General features: G+C 49.5%; 1 pseudogene; it reads right to left on the bottom strand.

Moving 5' to 3' along the window:
- Positions 1-376: 376 nt before the first annotated feature.
- Positions 377-4,980, bottom strand: LOC147525904 (E3 ubiquitin-protein ligase Topors pseudogene; annotated as a pseudogene).
- Positions 4,981-16,642: the final 11,662 nt, after the last annotated feature.

The raw sequence follows: 16,642 nt of genomic DNA on the forward strand, positions 1-16,642 counted from the left end.
TGCTTTGACTGAAAGTGCATACACATTCAAAGGTTTTATCCATTTCCCAGACATCTTTTAACGTACACAAATCCCATACGGGGTTTTTGTTATCAAGGGCAAAAAGGTAGTTAAATTCACAATTTTAAGAAGTGTTCTGTGGAAGGTGTGCTACATTTTTTTTTCAGGGAAATCGAACCAAGAGGATCTGTTGACAAGTCCCTTTGGCAGTCTTAGCACCAATGGTTGTGTCTCTGGACTCTCCAGGAAGGAAATCCTGGGGGAAGGCAGTGGGCTGCAGGCAGTGCTGGTGTTTCTGGAACGTCGCTGGTGACGGTTTCTGTGGGAGGGGTGTTACTGCTGGTATCGCCTGTGGTAAGACTCTGACCAGCTGCTGTTTCTCAAAGTTCAACATCAACATTTCTAATGTCACCATCTAAGTCTCCCCTTCTGGTAGGAATACTGTACTTTTTGGCTGCTCCTCCAGTTTTCTCACCAGCTCTGTAAACATCTCCACATCCTGCCCTTTCCAGAAAAGAAGACGGAGGTTCATTTTCCCTCTCGTTTATCTGAGTTGTGCCTGTCCAAGTCATACTGCTGTCACCTTCAGTACCTTCTGGCTCCTTGCTACTATCACTATCAATTGTAATCAATCGCCGCTGGAGAAGAACGTGCCGAGTTACTCTCGTGATGTTTCCGGTGTTTCTTCTTATGCTTTTTCTTTTTCAGATGCCTTGTTGTGTCTGTTGCTTTTCCTTCACAGACTATCTCCACGCTTGGACTCCTCATCTCTTTTTTCTTCTTCTTACGCTTTGTCTCGCTGCTTGCTCGATTGTCTGAAAGGCTGTCTTCATTTCTGTAGCAGTCACTGAGTTTTGAGAAAGTTTTCTTGGGGTGATTTTCTCTTTCTGGACTTGTGCTCTCCATGAATGCATTCTCCAAGTGGTGAGTTTTGTACTTCCTTTTTCCACCAGGCTTTTCACTTTTCATTCTGTCAGTCCCTGCAGAAGGGCTCCTCGGCCTGTTGCTTGACTGACTCCTCGACCTGCATCTTTCATAACAGTAATAGTGCCTCTCATGGAGTCCTCTCTGGCTATGCAGATCTGTCCTTTCAATAACTGATCGTATCCTGTATTCTGGACTAGCAGATTGCCTGGAATAGTGAGCATTACACTGAGTCCTCCTGCTGGAGGGTTCACAGCCATCTCCGAGCGCGTTTCGACTACAGAAAGCGTAACCCCAGTGGTACCTACTTTGGTAATTGTCTCTTACACAGTAATGATCACTGTCTCTGCTTCTCCATCTCCTTTTGCTGTGGCCTTTGCTACGTGATCGTGATCTGCTTACTCCTCTGGATGGAGCGCTGTCACGACTCAGAGAGCCTCTCTGGCTTTTTAGAGAGACTCTGGTGTCATAAGTCCTCGACCTCCTGCTGCTTCTTTTGCTCCTATGTTTGCTGCTCTCTCTGCTTCTCGATCGTCTCCTTTTAAGTTGGCTTTTTCTACGATGCTCCCTCCTAGACTGATGGTTATGACTACCTCGACTTTTCCGTGAACACGATTGTGGGCTTCTGGACTTTCCCTTTCTAGACAATCTGTGATTCCGAGGGGAGCTTACTGTGTCACTCTCCAGAGAGGGGCTCCAGCTCAAGTCCTGTAGAGACAGATCTTCTACTTTATATTTGTCCTTCTCATCATCTTTTGACTCTGTCTTCTCAACTGCAGGAGATAAGCAACTTCTAGAACTACCTACATCCTCCTCATACGTGAGGGAACGTGGTGAGAAACTCCTGCTTGGTTCACTATCACTCCAGCTGCAACACTGGATTGGCTGCTCTTTCTTCACGTCTTCCCTTTTTTCTTCCCTGATGGACTCCTCAGAGTCCGAGGACAGCTCAACCACTTCTGGTGTCCTCTCAGCTAACGGCTTAACGTACCCAACAATAACACAGTAGTCCGAGGAAGAGTCACTGTTGTTTGAGTCAGCATTAGCCTGTAACTGAGTTTGCAGTTTGGTTCTTCGACTCTTTGTAGCAGAGCCCTCCTCAGAACTTCCTGACGTCTCTAGAGGAGAAGCTATGGTCGCACGAATGTCTTCTGAAATGGAAAAGGAAGGCCCCAGAGTTTCATCATCCCATGGGGCCTGACCAAGACCAGTCACACACAAACTGTTATCTGGCCCCTGAGAATGTGCCGTATCTGGAGATATTGTAATAATTGACAAGTCTGAGCGGCTCCCTTCATCATGTGATGGTGCAGGACAGTCATAATTGGCATGTTGATCGTACGCTTCTAAGTTAAAAGGACAACGGGCAAAACGGATGAATTCATGTACGAAGTGTTCAGTCCAATTCAGCAAAAACGGCTTTAGATCTTCCGCAAAGGCTTCGCTTTCCAGATCACACCTCGTCACTTTACTCATGATAACGTGCTGTACGACATGAACCAAAGACTCACGGGCACCAAACAAGACTGTGAGTTCTCGCTTCAACCAAGGAGCCAGCCTGTGGAGGCAAGCCGGGTTGCGGCGGAAAAACTCTGCTGAAATGTCTCGATAGCGGCCGCCATCCTGAATGCTCCGGATACGCACCCCAGTACGGTACAGAGCTCTGCGGAAGTGGATCATGTCCTCCTCCTGAACCTGCCGCAGAGATCTGCCCTCGGCACTAGCCTGCCTCCTTGAGGCCAGCCTCCTCATCATCTGCTGAATCTCTCCATCTCTCTGCCGCACCGGTTCGCTCGACAACCCTTCAAACAATATCCCGTTATCCAGAGGGGACAGCGTCCTTGGGGAAGGGGAATTGCCAGCACGCCGTGTCCCTGTTAAGGTGGTACGGTAACGAAATCTCTGGCTGTCGGGGCTGGCAAAAGACCTGTTTTCTGAAGGGCTGAGTATGTACTCCTTGAAGTCATCGTCAGCACGAATTGTATGGAAAATGGAAGAAAAGGGTTGCTTGCAGAGGGGGCATTCTGCTTTGGTTTTTGACCACTTCTGGACACAGCAGAAACAGAACCTATGGAAGCAGCGATCCAGATACGCAACATTGTCAAATCTGTCCAAGCAGATGGGGCATTTAGAGTCAGGAGACACTTCTGTTGGCAGCTCGCTGGTGCTGGCTTTTGGCGAAAAGTTGCTGTCTTCTGAAGAGTCCTTATCTGTTGAAGTCATCTTCTACAAAAGAAAAAGACACAAGATCATTGCTATCTCAGAGAGACAAAAATGTTAAAGTTTAGACACAGAAAGCTGTAACAGTCACCTTTAAGGTTACACACCCAGCATTGGCACTGAGGTTACACACCCAGCATTGGCACTGCGGTTACACCCCCAGCATTGGCACTGCGGTTACACCCCCAGCATTGGCACTGCGGTTACACACCCAGCATTGGCACTGCGGTTACACACCCAGCATTGGCACTGCGGTTACACACCCAGCATTGGCACTGAGGTTACACACCCAGCATTGGCACTGTGGTTACAACCCCAGCATTGGCACTGCGGTTACACCCCCAGCACTGGCACTGTGGTTACAACCCCAGCATTGGCACTGCCAAAGAGGCAGCACGACCTGACTGCCTCATCACAGTGAGATCTGGCTCTTCAGCATTCCAAGTTTTAAACAGCGCTTGAATCATGCAGGAACACATGATGGTAACGGACAGGACTCTTGTCTTCTTCCCCGCTCACAAATAACTGCTCTGACGGGGTCAGCAGGTTTATGATGAACATGGATCCTCCGAAACGCACTTCGGAAAGAGACCAGCGTTGACACATGAAAAATATGGGAACAGTTAGTTCTGTCCTTTAAGTAAAAAAGTCAAAACAAGTGACTGCACTTGAACTAAACGACCAGTTTCCAAGTTCTGCTGGACCTGTCCTGTTCCTTCACCCCCTGCCTGTGAGCGCTGAGCGCCCGTGCTGGCCTACAGACGGCGTGTGGGGCTGGGCACCCTCCGGGCACGGGTTCCAGCCTAAGCCACTCTGTGCTGGTACGACTGGAGCAAAAGCAGCCGGGTGCCATTCCTGCACCCCCGGGGCACACGCTGCCTTTGTACCGAGCCGGGCCGTCCCGCGCGGCTCGCCATAAATCCATCCGTTCGGAAGTCACCCGGGGTGCCGGCGCGCTCCCAGGGCATCCCAGTCCCGCGGAAACGAGTCGCCGCACGCCCCGGCGCTCCCAGCCCCGGAGCGGGGCGCAGCGGCCCGCGGCCCGCCGGGCGCCGGGCGGAAAGCGGGACCCGCGGGGGGGGCGCGCACCGGGGGCACGAGCGCCGCGCCGGGGGAGCGGGGCGGGAGGGGGCGGAGCGCCGCGTGCCGCCGGTGCGACACCGGCCCCGCCCAGCGCCCGCCCCCGTGCCCCGGGCCGCCCCCGCCGGGTCCCACGCTCCGGTCGCCGCTCTCCGGTTGCCGCTCGCCGCGCTCCGGTTGCCGCTCGCCGCGCGGGCCGAGCCGCGGCCGCTCGCAGCCAGACGCGCTCTGCCGGGGGCGGCGTTCCCGCGGGCACGGCTGCCCCCGCCGCCAGCCGCCGGGGGCGGAGCGCGGGCGCCCGTTGGTGGCGTCGCTCCGCTCCCGGGGCAGCCGTGCCGGCGGGCGCAGGCAGAGCAGGGGCCGAGGCGGGCTGGTTCCGCCGGGGCGGCGGGCGCGCTGCCGCCGGGTGCGGAGCCGAGGGGGCTCGCGGGACTGCGGCGGGGGCGGGGGGCGGGATGGCCGTTCGGGGGGAGGAGGGAGCCGGGCTCCGGGCTCCGGGTGGGGGCAGCGGTCAGCGCCGCCCGGGGGATGGGGGGTCCGGGTGCTGCCGCCGCCGCCCCGCCGTGCGCGGTCCCGCAGGTGCCCGCCCCGCCGTGCTGCTGCCCGGGGGCTCCGTCCGTACGGGGCGCGAGTGGCCGCCCAGCGGCAGCCGGAGAGCGGCCCCCGGGCCAGGGGCTGCCCTGGGCGGCAGCGGGGGCCGGGGGGCACCGCCGGGAGCGCGGCGCTGTCTCCGAGCGTACGGAGGGATCCGTCCATCCCAGCTGCGGTCAGTGGGGCGAGTAAAGCGTGAGTAGCTCTTGGGAGAGAGAAGGTGAATAGAGCAGGAACAGTTATTAGGGAAGATTTGTACTTGCACATAAACGCAAGAGACACACCCTGTTATAGGTTGATTTCAATAGTTTGGCGAGAAAATGATTCTCAACAGCCAATAACTGTAAAATTAATAGTTAAAATTTATTTAGGGCAAGCAAGCAAACAGCGCTGGGTGCGCCGGGAGTCTCTGCTCCACCAAGACGCCCCCCCGCCGTGGCAGTTTTCTTGTATTTATACAAACACATTCATAGCCCCCCCCAAAAGGTCAGTCTCTCCCAGGAAATCATTTCCATAGTCCCCGCCTCAGGATCCGCCTCAGGCTCCTCCTCGACACGCCTCCTGGTGGTCGTGGGCAGGGGTCTTCAGGATGAAGGCCGGAGGTCTTCCTCACTGTGTACTTTTCACCTCTTCCCTAAAATCCCTGATTTGGCTGAGCTTGCAGAGCCAAACTGGTTCCAGCCTGGTCTGTCCTTGAGTGGACATCTGGTTGCCTTGCCTGTCCCTATCTGAAGACAAATGTTGTTTTTTATTAGCCCTTATCTTTCCTACACGGGCCAGTTTCTGTGCATCCCTTCCTCCCTGCAGAGGTGTGAGACGTGAGTCCCAGCCCTGCCGGAGTCCGTCTGATCTGTCTGTGCTTTTCCCACCAGCCTCCTCCTGGGCAGCTCGTATCTTACAGCAGGGACCAGCACTTTGCAACTTCTAACATTTTACAGCAATAATCCATACAACAGTTGATGTAACAGTTAGTATTTAAACGATAATTGGTTAGTATTTAATATTTAAACAATAACTAATATATATCTTAGCTAGTTCCTGAGAGATGGTGCTTTCTATTTGATTGGCAAATTCTAATATATTACTTATTACACTCATGACTTTTTTCATAGGTCATGGACAAGGACTAGCAAGCTGATGACATCATCTCTTCCTCTGCACTAATAGAAATTTGTACATCCAGTCCCATCTAACTGGTAACATCTGAGTTCGCTCATGTAGCCCATGATTTGATTCCTACCCACTGTTGGCTGTTTTTCCTTCAGAGTCCTGCCTTGAGGCACAAAGGCCTGGAGACCTTGCTGGAGATTACTGAGTCAAAGAGCAGACAACATATCTCAGCTCTATCTCCACCTGTGATTACTAAATTCAGCTGTGACCACACATCATCTTTATTTCTCCTTTAACTGTTCCTCAAGTCGTAACAGCTTGTTACAATTCCCTTGAATTTCCTTTCAAGTTTCAACTGACGTTTGATAGAGATGATTGCTGTTCTTGGTGGATGTTCTCCTTGAACACCAGCTGTACTGAGCTCTGTTGCCCTTCAGTGCTGCTGACCATGAGATCTTCACTAAAACTCCACCAGAAGACAATAAAATCTGCTCCACTGATGTCCAGCATCTGCAGTCTTCTTTTCTTCTTCCTCACTTCCCTCCAGAGATGGGACTCCACTGTTTCAGGGTCACAACAGCCTCCTTGACCAGCTCTTCCTAGGCACACGAGTGGAGACCCCATGTGTGATGTACCTTGTGTTCCTGGACTGCCCTACATGTGCTGGATAGGGTGAGCAATGATAGAACATCCAGGTACATGTGTCCTGTAGAATCCTGAAGTACTCATAAATTGTTGTAATTCTTTCTTAGATTGGGGCATCTGCAATTGATCTATTTTACTCAGGATGTACAGCGGAATCACTGCACTACCTGCATTCCACCAAGTACCTAAAAATCTTACTTCTCTTCTTGGTCCCTGACATTTTCCAGGTGGAATCTCAACTTTTGCCTTATGCAGTGCTTGCCACACTGCTATTGCTACTTCCTCCATCTTTTCATGGGAGGTCCCTCCAATTAGAATATCATCTCTACATTGGTAGAGTTTCACATCTTGAGGGAGTGAGATGGTCTGTAAAAGTTCAGCAAGTGCAGCATGAGCAATGGTGGGTGAATCCCTGTGGGAATCTGTTAAAGGTGTATTGGATACCTTCCCAAGTAAAAGTAAATTTATCTTTATCCTTTTTCTGTAAGGGAACCATAAAGAAGGTATCTCTGGCATCCAGCACTGTCATTGATGGATTTGCGGCTGCTTGTAGTGTGACTGTTAAAGTTGCCATATTGGGTACTGCAGCCGCTATCAGAGCTGTGTTGGCATTTAGACACCAATAATCAATTGTCAAATGCCATTTCCCGTCTGCCTTTCAGACTGTTCAGACCAGTGAATTGTATGAGGAGTCACTCTGGAAATAATACACCTTTTTTCCAAGTCTGCTATTACCTCAGCTATTCCGTTTCGTGCCACAGTAGAAATCGGATATTGCAGGACATTGGTAATCTTTGAGTCAGAGAGTGCAGGGGCTGCATGGAGTAGCACTGTAACCTCCCAATTTCTGTCAAGGATAGGGTCAACGTTTGAACCAGAGCACCACACACTGCTATCCAGCAGGTGCCGTGGTTGGCTATCCAAAATATCAAAACCCAAAATATTTTCATTGTGATCTTTAACTTCAAAGCGAGTAGATGACATGCACTTCTTGCTCAGGAGCCATAAATGACGTTTTGCAGATGGCATATAGCACTTGCTCCATTTATTCTACTAATTTTAACTCTTTGCCATCCAGGTCATACTCCCAGTTTCTCGGCATCCTGTTGTGTTTATACTGAAATTTGTGCTCCTGTATCTGTTAGAAATTTTATCAGTTGTTGTCGAGGCCCAACTGGAATTAAAATATAGGGGCCTCTTTCATTTAGCCATTGGTAGACTTCTCGCCAGACAGCCAGACTCACTTACCATCCAGGCATTACTCTCTTTTTGGCATCATGTTTTGCAGTCCATCCCTGATGGGGGAGGAGAAGGTTATTGCTCATCCTTAGAGCTGGCAATGGTGCCTGAGTATTTGGAGTATTCCCTCTCCTTTCACTGTCACTGTGTTTCTAGAATGCTTGAGTTAGACTCAGGATATTCTGAATCGCAGCTCTGGGAATGCCTAGTGCCCATGCTTTTCTCCACTGTTCATTTTTCCACTCCTGGGCCTCTCCTCGTGGGTCTTTAGGTGTATTTTCCTGGTGATCTCCCATTGTCCCTGTAGGGACATTTGTTTTACTGGTCACATACAACGATGTCCTGCTCAGAGTCTTGGGTCTGATTTTTTGCCTAATGGATTGTCCCTCCACATTTCATGGGCATGGTTTATGATGTCATGCATTAATTCTGACCAGGTAGGGAGATGGTTGAGGGAATGATTATTACGTAATCCCTCATTGTATTCTTTGACTCTTTTAATTTCATCCCATTTTGCAATTAAGTGGGGTTTAAGAACTGCCAGAGCTCCTGTGACTGGTGGTTTTAGCATTGCATAGTCAATTGTGGCAGATACTGGGACATCACATGGTTCCCATTTATGCATGGCTTGTATGCAGGCAGCTTCTGTGATGGCTGTAGAGGGCTTGTTTGGAGATCTTATGGAGATTATGGAGAGTTCACCTCACTCCACTGAATGCGTTCGCCCAGCTCAGTAAGCTACCCTACTGGTGATAGTCAGCTGCATTTGCCGGGCCAGGTCTGAAATTTAAGAAAACTCCCGGACCCCAAAAACCACTTGCATCATCTCCCCTCGGCATTATTCAGTTGCCATCACTTAGGCAGACTCACCACAAATACTCAGTTTCAGTTTCATGTGGCTTTCTGACGCGTTTCTTGTAAATTTGACAGATCCCAGGGAGTGGTTCAAATACTGCATCATGGAGCACCACCCCGAGGCCCTTCAGACCGCTCGGTTTTAAGGACAGGTCAGGCTTCGTATTCAGGGGGATCTGAGAGAAACAAAGAATTATCTTCCTCTGGTTCAGTATTGTCGGAGTCACCCCATATGTTCCCATCCCATTTTTCAGGGGATACTGTTAATTTCCGGGTCTGTATAAGGTAAGGAGGGTGGGTAGCCCACATAAGCATCATCTCAACCGTTCCTACCAGCTTTTATTTTTTCTCCTTTTCTTCTTGTAACTGTGCAGCTGCGCAATTTTTAAAGACAGTATTAACTCAGCTGCCTTTCTGCCTCCTTTTTCTTCTTTTATGTCCTGCTCCCTTTCGTTAGGCTTTTTCCTTTCCTAACAGGCAGCTCCGAGGCAGGTGCCTAACACCTTACAAGTGATTCCTTTTCCTTTACCATCCTTTCTATGGCCCCTGGGCACTTGTAGCTGCTCTTCCACAACTTCCTAATCCTGCCAACGGTCATGAGCCCATTCTTCTGAGAATTTGGGACTTGGATTTATTCCATGCTTTCGTAAGTAATCAGTGATACCAATTGCCATCCTGCTAACTATGACAAATTGTAGCGAATGAGGAATTTAGATAATTTAAAGAATCACCATCAAAAGTATTAGCAAAAGTGATTTCAATAAAAAGTACAACTTAGCAGAGTTCAACGGAAAGGGCACTCTATTAGTTATTGCATGGAGGAAACATACAAAGGAAAATTAAGTTGCACTCGAGTTAAAATGATTCACAGAGAGACCAGAGACACAAAAGCGTCAGGAAGACCCTCCTGTTGAGTCACAAGGTTCAGAGTGGACCCCGTGGCTGTGTAATTCTGTATGGAGCCTACGTGTGGCTAGGTCCAAACTTAGTCTCAGACTTGGTCAAGCGTTTATGTCTAACCAGAGACGAGCAATGAGGGACAACCTCTGGTGGAGTCACAAGGTTCAGAGTGGATTCCCTTGCTTTCTAAACTCTTTCTCTGAGAGGAGTTTCGATGCAGCTGGATCAAGACTTAGTCCCAGACTTACTCAACGATTTATGTCTAAAGGATTATAATGCAAGGTTTCTAATGCTTTCATTAAAATTCAGCATGTAATCAAATCTACCAAGGCAAAATTAAAGTTACCATACTACAAGGTTAGGTGCGATATCACTCGCTTACGTTAAGATCTTGCTGGAAGCACCTGGAGTTGGAGGAGTTAGAAGTGTGTGCGTCCTGTTGGAGTATGATCTTATTGGCATCATGGAGACGTGATGGGATGAATCCTATGACTGGAGTGTCAGAATAGAAGGGTACAGGCTCTTTAGGAAGGACAGGCAGGGGAGAAGAGGAAGAGGGGTTGCCCTCTATGTCAAAGACCAGCTGGAGTGCATGGAGCTGCACCTGGGGACGGATGAGGAGACAACTGAGAGCTTATGGGTTAGGACTAAAGGGAGAGCAGGGACAAGGGACTTAGTAGTAGGGGTCTGCTACAGACCACTTGACCAGGAGGACCGGGTGGATGAGGCCCTCTACAGACATATAACAGTAGCCTCACGTTCACGAGCCCTGGTCCTCATGGGGGACTTCAACCACCCCGATATCTGTTGGGGACAATACAGCAGGGCATAGGCAATCCAGGAGGTTCCTGGAATAAATGGATGATAACTTCCTTCTCCAAGTGGTAGAGGAACCAATGAGGAGAGGTGCTTTGCTGGACCTTGTTCTCACGAACAAAGAAGGGCGGGTGGGGAACGTGACGCTAAAGGACAGCCTTGGCTGCAGTGATCATGAAATGGTGGAGTTCAAGATTCTTAGGGAAGCAAGGAGGGTGCACAGCAAATTCACTACCTTGGATTTCAGGAGAGCAGACTTTGGCCTCTTCAGGGATCTCCTCGGTAGAGGGTTGAAGCCCTGAAGGAAAGAGGGGCCCAAGAAAGCTGGTTAATATTTAAAGATCACCTCCTGCAAGCTCAGGAGCGGTGCATCCCAACAAAGAGAAAGTCAGGCAGGACCACCAGGAGGCCTGCACGGACCAAGGAGCTCCTGGACCAACTCAGGCACAAAAAGAAGGCCTACAGAGGGTGGAAGCAAGGACAGGTAGCTTGGGAGGAAAACAGAGAAATTGTTCGAGCAACCAGAGATCAGGTTAGGAAAGCCAAAGCCCTGATAGAATTAAATCTGGCCAGGGACATCAAGGGCAACAAGAAAAACTTCTATAGATATGGCAGTGATAAAAAGAGTTCTAGGGAAAAGGTAGGCACTCTCCAGAAGGAAATGGGAAACCTGGCTACCCGGGATATGGAGAAGGCTGAGGTTCTCAATGACTTCTTTGCCTCAGTCTTCACTGGCAAGAGCTCCAGCGGCAGAGCCCAAGTCACAGAAGGCAAAGGCAGGGACTGGGAGAATGAAGAACCGCCCACTGTAGGAGAAGATCAGGTTCGAGACCATCTAAAGAACCTGAAGGTGGACAAGTCCATGGGACCTGATGAGATGCATCCGCGGGTCCTGAGAGAACTGGCAGATGAAGTTGCTAAGCCACCATCCATCATATTTCAGAAGTCGCAGCAGTCTGGAGAAGTTCCCACTGCCTGAAAAAGGGGAAACACAGCCCCCATCTTTAAAAAGGGGAAAGAAGAAGACCCAGGGAACTACAGGCCAGTCAGTCTCACCTCTGTGCTGGGCAAGATCATGGAGCAGATTCTCCTAGCAACTATGCTATGGCACAAGGAAAATAAGGAGGTGATTGGTGACAGCCAACATGGCTTCACTAGGGGCAAATCCTGCCTGACTAACTTGATGATCTTCTACGATGAGGTTACATCGTTGATGGATAAGGGAAGAGCAACTGACATTGTCTACCTGGACTTATCCAAAGCATTTGATACTGTCCCACCTGACATCCTTGTCTCTAAACTGGAGAGACATGAATTTGATGAATGGACCACTTGGTGGATAAGGAATTGGCTGGATGTTTGTACTCAAACAGTTGTGGTCAACGGTTCAATGTCCACGTGGAGGCCAGTGATGAGTGGTGTTCCTCAGGGGTCAGTACTGGGGCCAGTGCTATTTAACATCCTTGTTGGAGACATGGACAGTGGGATTGAGTGCACCCTCAGCAAGTTTGCAGATGACACCAAGTTCTGTGGTGTGTTGGGCACGCTGGAGGGAAGGGATGCCATCCAGAGGGACCTGGACAGGCTGGAGAGATGGGCCTGTGAGAACCTCATGAAGTTCAACAAGGCCAAGTGCAAGGTCCTGCACGTGGGTCGGGGCAATCCCAAGCACAAGTACAGGCTGGGCGGAGAATGGATTGAGAGCAGCCCTGAGGAAAAGGACTTGGGAGTGCTGGTGGGTGAGAAGCTCAACATGAGCCAGCACTGTGCGCTGGCAGCCCAGAAAGCCAACCGTGTCCTGGGCTGCATCCAGAGCAGCGTGGGCAGCAGGTCGAGGGAAGTGATTCTGCCCCTCTGCTCTGCTCTCGTGAGACCCCACCTGGAATACTGCATTCAGCTCTGGAGTCCCCAACACAAGAAGGACATGGAGCTGCTGGAGCGGGTCCAGAGGAGGCCATGAAGATGATTCAAGGGCTGGAGCACCTCTGCTATGGAGACAGGCTGAGAGAGTTGGGGCTGTTCAGCCTGGAGAAGAGAAGGCTCCAGGGTGATCTTATTGCAGCCTTCCAGTACCTAAAGGGGGCCTACAGGAAAGCTGGAGAGGGGCTTTTTACAAGGGTGTGTAGTGATAGGACAAGGGGCAATGGCTTTAAACTCAAAGAGGGGAGATTTTGATTAGATCTAAGGAAGAAATTCTTCACTCTGAGGGTGGTGAGGCACTGGACCAGGTTGCCCAGAGAAGTTGTGGCTGCCCCATCCCTGGAAGTGTTCAAGGCCAGGTTGGATGGGGCTTTGGGCAACCTGGTGTAGTGGAGGGTGTCCCTGCCCATGGCAGGGGGGTTGGAACTAGATGATCTTTGAGGTCCCTTCCAACCCTAACCATTCTATTATTCTATGATCTGTCATTGGTAGAAGGTCTCTCTGCCTCAAGGAGCAACCTTGAGAGATTTCCCATCTCAAGGGGAGATCACCACCATGCAGCCACGCTGTCCAGCAGGGAGAGCTCAAAGAAAGATCACTTGAGCTGTCTTATGCATGGGATAAAGTAGTTGGCTCATAGTCATGTCACACGTGATGGAAAGGTGTGGATGAAACTTCTTGTACCCGCAACTTCCTTTGTTCCTTGATAAATGAGTCTTGAAAAGCCACTCACTATTCATGTGTTAATTGCATGATTGGTGTTCCAAGCCTACATGCATTGATGCTTATTGTGTCATTCGGCTCCTTCGTGGGTTTTCAGAGAATAGAATGAAACTAGAAGAGTTTTTGTCCTGGCTACAGGTCAGGCCTTTATCTCCTTTGGAGCCATCCACCAAATTATTACCAGTTTCATTAAGGGGTCAAGTACATCTGTCATAGGTGCACTCTCTATTCTTAGTGGGCTTGTGTGAATGGCTGTGAACTTCAAGCTGGTATCTCTGGTGAGGAGGATACCAGGTGTGTGTTCCAGAAACTGGAGCAGGGCTGCAAACATCCTGGATGCCAATGCTTGACTGCATGCAATGGGGAGGCCATGAGGATGTGGGCCGATGTGCTGGACAGAATGAGTGCCTAAGGCAGACCTGGGTCTTCTCCTGAGGGACTGGACAAGGTTGACTGGTTTCCTCCTTCCCAATGGCAGCACAAGACTCACAGGGTCCTGCTGACCATAAGCCTCAGTGCTGCAAGAGCTGAGGAACTCCTGGAGTTGCATGGTGCAACTTGGCAAAATGGGCTCTAAGTCCTTGCTGGACCTGGCTCTCCAGACAGCACCTGTAGAGGTTGATCAGGTTACATTTCCTCAGCTGCCACTGACATTGGATGAGAATCAGTGAGGACTCTTAGGTCCTTTCAGATAGGGGAACAGTCTCTGGAAGCAAGCCATGTTTTGAGGAGAACGGTGTTCAAGGTGTCTGGGAGTCACTATCAGAACCCCAGTGTGAAAGCAAAAATGCTCTTGTTTTTGACAGGCAGAAAAGTTCATCTGCGGTCAAAGTGTGGGTCAGATCTTAACTGGAGCCAAGAGTGAGTGTGAATATCAGCCAGGTTAGAACATTCCTTTAGGTGCACTGGCTCCAACCAGATCACTCACAGAATCACAGAATCACACCAGGAGGGTTTGTGAGAGGTCTCTGGAGATTGTTTCTCATCCCACCCAGCTGCTAAACACAACTCCAGCTGATGCGCCTGAAGGTGTTGGGATCTGCTGAATGATGGCTGCTCATGGGCCCCTCATCCCTCCAGTCTGACTTTACGCAGAAGGGGAGCCACCCACATCTGGAGCAGGGCTCCAGGTGTGATCAGAGGTGACTCACAGAGACCCCCACCAGGAAGAGCTGCAACCTCACAGTTACAGAAGGAATGAACCATCACCCTCAGTGACGTATATGGTTTCACTCTTTGATGCAGGTGGATGTACGTCATATGGGCAATTACTCACATCACACTCTCTGCATTCTTCACTTCCCCCTAATGTGAAACCTTGGCCAGCAAAGTGCTGTGGTCAAAGAGGCTCTCGGGATGTGAGGAGACTGGCTAACTGTCTCTGCATGCCAGCTCACCACAAAGTGATACATTGGCTGGAAGTGCAGTCCTCTTCCATGTCATCAAGGAGGAGGCTCCCAATGCCTTGAAGGATGAGGTTCCTCTCTCTTAGCTTTAGAGGAACAATTCCATTATCAACACAGAGGTACCTTGTCCTATTGTAGACACACTAAGATGGTCAGAGTGGCCTTCACAATGTCAACAGTTTTAACACTGAACCCTCAGGACATCTGCTTCCTTTTGGAGTTGAAAGAGTCAGTAAGGTGGCCCTTAGACACCAATGCCTAACCTCTGCAGATATCCCAGAGGGCTGCAATGAAGAGGCTACACATCACTTTGTCACTCAGGTCTCCCTTTGCAAGTGCAGAAGAGGAATCAACTCCTCTCATCTACCTTTAGAAATTCATTTCTGCAATGAGTTGTGTCCTAAGCTCCATTGACAACCCCAAGGAAAACCAGGAGATTACTCTGACATTGTAAACACCTCTCCTTTAGGTGTCCAGCATTACAAAGACAAGGCAGAGAGCGTGGAAGTAACTTCACAGAAGCTGCTTTCACAGTTGACATCTCTTGACACCATCTTTTAAGATTCTGTGCTTCTCCCTCACAGAATGCTTCACAGAATGGATCAAGACATCCATAGGGATTAGACCTCCTAGCTACCAGCTATCATTTTAATTAATCTCTCATCACCCTCTCAGACCTGCTCTGCTGAGGAACCTCTTAGCCCACAGGGCCATGATTCCTCAGGGAACGTACCAAAGGGCTTAGAATGCTTTTACATGAAAGGGGAAGGAAAATCAGAGACGACTTCAGCCTGGAGAGAGTTCCCCAGAACAAAGGGCATTACCAGCTGACTCCAAAAGGCTTTACAACAGCTGTGAAAGGAGACATGAGAGACTGGTTTAGGGGTAGTGGGAGGAGAGGGAAGGAGATGATGCTTCACACAAAGTCTACTGGGCTTCCGTTTCCCTCCCATAACGCTCCCAGCACATCGTAGATTAATGTAAGTGCTTTGTCACGTTTCACCTCTGTTTTCCTTGCTGTCTGCCTGCCTTCTTACTTGCTATCCTGTCTTTGATATTCCTCCTTATCCTGTGATATTCCCAGGACACGAGACTTGTGCCAGGGTCTCTACCCCTTCCTTTGATTGTATCTTGTTGGCTTCTCTCAGCTCAGCTGCACAGAGCGGGATGGTTCTGAGGGTTTTAGGTTTGTGCAAGTTTTGTGAGCAAAACGAGCAGGGCAGAAAGGAGGTGGCTGCACAGGGGAAGGCTGTCTGGAAAGAAGCACTGCTCCAAGAATTCAAACTTTTCAAAACCTCAGGTAATAAATTCAGGACCAACTCCTTACCAAACTAAGCTTCATTTGTACAGCGTTCACAGGAAAGGAAAGAAAAAACCCCAAACACAAACATCAAATGAGAGCAAAGGCTTAACTCTCTATTCATTATAGTTTCTTTATTTATTTGCTTTAAAAGGTAATTTTTTCCCCCCAACTGAATGAATTTCCCTTCTCCCCCAAAGTACTTGTACAAAGTACAACAAGAAAGTTGTCAGTGACTGAGGAGGAATCTGCTCATAAAGCTTTCTGTTCTACCTGCTCAAATTCTGTTCACGTGTGGATGGAAAGACACTCCTGAAAACAGAAGAGTTTTCAGCACAGCATGTTTGTCTTTTCCCTGTTTGGCTCTGGTTTTCCTTGAAAACAAAACTATTTCAGAGAATAAAAGGTCCCTCTGCTCTAACTGTCCTGCTTCCGTTTACTTCCCACACGTCTCCTCGTTTGTCACCATCTTCATGCCGCCTTCTCTCTGTTTCTCTCCTAACCAAAAGATTAAAGCCAGTTTGCTGAGGTGTTTTATCTTTCAGTAGAACACATTGTAGTTCATCCTAAAAGAAATGTTTCAATAGACTAGAGTAAGACATTCCGAGAAATGACCATTTTTTCTCTGTTGACTATGAAGGGACTCTGGGGTGAAGAGCTCAAATACAATAACTTACGTGTTGTTTATAGTGGATTCCTACTCTAACCCCCACACTAAGTTTGCTCCTTGTGCATAAAATGGTGTCCTCTTGCTCTAGGTTGATTCTCCTCTCCTCTGTTTGGTTTTCCTTCCAGACTTTGTGTGTCTTCTCCTTCTGTATTCTTTTGCTCTGTCTCATCATCTTTTAACCTCGTGAAGCGTTGTTTCCTCCACTGACCCTCTGCCCTTACTCACTGCAGCTCAGATGCAGAA

Source organism: Tauraco erythrolophus, unplaced genomic scaffold (assembly GCF_009769465.1).
Source record: "Tauraco erythrolophus isolate bTauEry1 unplaced genomic scaffold, bTauEry1.pri scaffold_50_arrow_ctg1, whole genome shotgun sequence".
Lineage (NCBI taxonomy): Eukaryota > Metazoa > Chordata > Aves > Musophagiformes > Musophagidae > Tauraco > Tauraco erythrolophus.